Below are 4128 nucleotides of genomic sequence, written 5' to 3'. Positions count from 1 at the left end.
AATGGAGGTCTACATGAAGACAGACTACGACTAATGGATGAGCGTCACAAGGGCTTACAAAATTCCAGTAGACAACTCCGGGAACATACTAGACCCTGAAGACTGGACAAATGATATAAAGAAAAAGGCATCAATTGAAAACAAAGCCATCAATACTCTACACTGCGGACTAACACGAGAAGAACTGAACCGAGTCGGACCGCATCAAAACGCTAAGGAGCTTTGGGATAAACTGATCGAGCTGCACGAAGGAACAAGCGATGCGAAGGTAACAAAAAGAGATTTGCTGTTAAATAAAATTTTTAATATAAAAATACAGGAAGGAGAAAGGTCAGCTCCACGCGAGGGTCAAAGATATCCTCATCGGTCTCCACGCGATTGGCCACCAAATGGAGAACCGAGACTTAATCAGGTACGCGTTAAATGCTTTTCCGCGAAACAATTTGTGGGCATCAATCGTAGATGCCTACAAAATTTCAAAAAATTTATCTAAATTAAAATTGGATGAACTCTTTTGTGAATTAGAACTGCATGAGCAAACTAACGCCGGGGTCGAGAAAGGTGTAGCTTGATTTGCATGTTCCTAGAAAAGAAGAACAAGCCCGAATCTGAAGAAGATTCCGATCAAAACTCTGAAGACGAAGAACACCTGGTGAACCTGGTAAGGAAAATGTTCACCAGGAAAAAGAGAAGCTTCAGCAAACAGGATCTTCAGAAGATCAGTTCGCCAGCCGACTCAAGAAATGTCACATGTTTCGGATGTAACAAAAAGGGGCACTACAAGAACGAATGCCCAAGATTGAAACTTGACAAACCAAAGTCAACAAAGAAGAAAGCCCTCAAAGCAACATGGGACGATTCCTCCTCGGACGAATCGGAGGGAGAAAGGCAAAAGCACTAAAGTCACCTCACGCTGATGGCTCGCGAAGCGGAGGCAAGATCCGAGGACAACGTTGACACTCGGATCAAGCTGGTTCGGAGTGTACCTAAGGTTCGAAGAGGTATACCTAAACTTAAATCGTAAATTCTTTAGAATTATCTCGTGTTTAAATAAAAATTTAGTTAAATTGGAAAATAAAAATAAATCGCTTCGAGGAAAATCAAAACCTCAAGGAACAATTAAAAAATTCGAATCCAACTCAAGATCGAACACTTGAGGAGGAGAATTTATCATTAAAAAATGAAATTAATAAGTTGAAAGAATTGTTGGAAAAATTCACAACAAGATCTAAAAATTTAGATTTAATTCTAAATAACCAAAAGGCATGCTATAATAAAACCGGACTTGGATATAAGTCAAACTCAAACAAAACCTTTAAATCATTATTAACCCAACACAAAGCAACTAAACAAGCTTGGGTCCCGAAAGCGTGCTTAACCACGCAAGTAGGACTTAATCAATTCTATATACCTAAAGATAAAATACATTATATAAACTTGAATAAATCAGATCAAAACTAAAATATAAATTAAAATCAAAATTCAAAACTCAACAAAATTTAGATTATCACCAAGTTGATTATAACTATAAAAAGAATCGACACAAACCCAAAATCTAAATTAATGGCCAATAATTCAGGGGGAGGCTCCAGAATAGCTGGCACCTCCAAAACTAACTTACCTGACAGGGTAACCCAAAATTAACTAACCCGGCAGGGTAATTAGGATTAGTTAAAAAGAGACCAAGTTTAACTTGACTCATGGTACTGGTGAAGTTTTTGGATGATAGTACGTTAGGGAAGCTTGGGCATCGCATGTCTAGAAAGATATGGTTTCGATCTGGTGCATTTGGCCAAGTGGAACTGACCGAAGCTACCCTTAAACGAATCCTAACCAGTTAGACCAAGATTTAGTACTAAGTTCCGTAGATAGGACTATTCGGAAAACCTCGAAAGGTTGGTTACTTCTAATGATGTCCTTGTGACTCACCAAGCTTAGAAGTTTATCCGAAGAATGCCTATTTGTGGAAACCAAAGCTAAGTCTGAATCTAACACAAGTTAAAACAAAACTCTGTAATCTAACTAATTTCATCTCACAAAATCATAGAATTCCTTGATTGATAATATAAATCGGGTGAGATGAATAAAACTTAAATTAATTTCAAAATTTTCAATTTTAAAACTTAAATTAATTTCAAATTTTTAATTTTAAAACTTAAATTAATTTCAAAATTTTCAATTTTAAAACTTAAATTAATTTCAAAATTTTAATTTTAAAACTTAAATTAATTTCAAATTTTTAATTTTAAAACTCAAACTAATTTCAAAATTTTTAGAACTTAAATTAATTTCAAAATTTAATTTTAAACCCAAAAAAAAAAAAAATTTACTTCAAAATTTTAAACCTAAATTAATGTTAAACTCAAATTATTGTCAAAATTCAAAAATTAATTTTAAAACTTAAATTAATTTCAAAATTTTAATTAAGATTTTTTTACTTAAATAATGATTGATTAAAAATTGATAAACTAAGACTAACATAAAAATCCTACTTGTTGTAGGAAACCAAGTGGATTTTGGACAGTGGTTGCTCCAAACATATGACTGGAGATCACACCAAGTTCACTCAATTAACCTACAAAAGCCTAGGAACAGTTGCCTTTGGAAACAACGGTAAACTCAAGGTAATTGGTATAGGTAATATTGAATTAAAAATAGATTTCATAATTACAAATGTTCTACTTGTTGAAAACTTTAAATACAATCTCCTGAGCATAAGTCAATTATGTGACACTAGGTATAAGGTAAAATTTCTATCCACAGAATGTTTGATCAAACATCTAGATAATCCAACTATAAGCCTAAAAGGCTTTAGAAAAGACAATATCTATGCCATTAACTTAACCACTTCTTCAGTCAAGTGTTATTTAACACAAAAAGAAGAAACCTGGTTATGGCATAGAAGAATGTCACACACACATTTCAAAAACATAAGTAAATTAAATGGTCTAGTTAGAGGCTTACCAAAATTACCTAACTTAGATTTAACAATATGTAATGCTTGTCAACAAGGCAAACAAACAAAATCTACCCACAAACCAATTAATGAATCCCAAACCAACTCGGTCCTAGAACTTCTACACTTAGACCTATTTGACTCCCATGGAGTTAAATCAATAAATGGAAGTCTATACTGTTTAGTTATAATAGATGACTATTCTAGGTACACTTGGGTCAAATTCTTAAAAAATAAAGATGAAACCTTTGAAATTTTTACAAACTTCTGCAAACAAATTGAAAATGAAAAAGGCATAAAAATTAAAAGAATCAGAAGTGATAATGGAGGAGAATTTAAAAATCATAATTTTGAAAAATTTTGCCTTGAAAATGGCTACCATCATGAATTTTCTTGCCCTAAAACTCCCCAACAAAATGGAATTGTAGAAAGAAAAAATAGAACCTTACTTGAAGCATCGAGAACTATGCTAAATGAATACAACTTACCTAAATATTTCTGGGCAGAAGCTGTTAGTACAACCTGAACAACACTAAACAAAAAACACAATAAAACATTTTTTGAAATATTTTACAACAAACAACCTAATATAAAATACTTTAAGGTATTTGGTTGCCCAGCTTTTATCCTAAATACTAGAGAACACTTAGGCAAATTCACTTCCAAAATAGAAAATAGAATTTTTCTAGGTTACTCTCTGAATAGCAGAGGCTACAGAATTTATAATAAAGTCACTTTAAGAATTGAGGAAACCACCAATGTAAAATTCAAAGAATCCAATCAAAACCTAGAACAAGCCCAACCTCAACCAGTTGACTCTATTCACGAACATATCAATTCTGAGGGAACAAACCAAACCCAAAATCATGAAGAAGAAGAACAACTACAAGAAAGTCAACCTCCTAGAACCATAAGAGTCAACCCAAACCATCCTACTAATCAAATAATTGGTGACCCAGACCTGAGGGTCCAAACTAGGTCATCTTTCAGAAACCTAAGTCAAATCTCGTTAATCTCAAACATTGAACCCAAAACTGTAGCTGAATCTCTACTTGACCCAGACTGGGTCATAGCTATGCAAGAAGAATTAGCTCAATTTGAGCGCAATGAAGTTTGGGACCTAGTACCTCCACCTAACGCTAAGAAAATAATAGAAACCAAATGGGTATTTA

This window comes from Zingiber officinale, chromosome 7A (assembly GCF_018446385.1).
Source record: "Zingiber officinale cultivar Zhangliang chromosome 7A, Zo_v1.1, whole genome shotgun sequence".
Taxonomy (NCBI): domain Eukaryota; kingdom Viridiplantae; phylum Streptophyta; class Magnoliopsida; order Zingiberales; family Zingiberaceae; genus Zingiber; species Zingiber officinale.
This window is presented reverse-complemented; position numbering follows the sequence as displayed.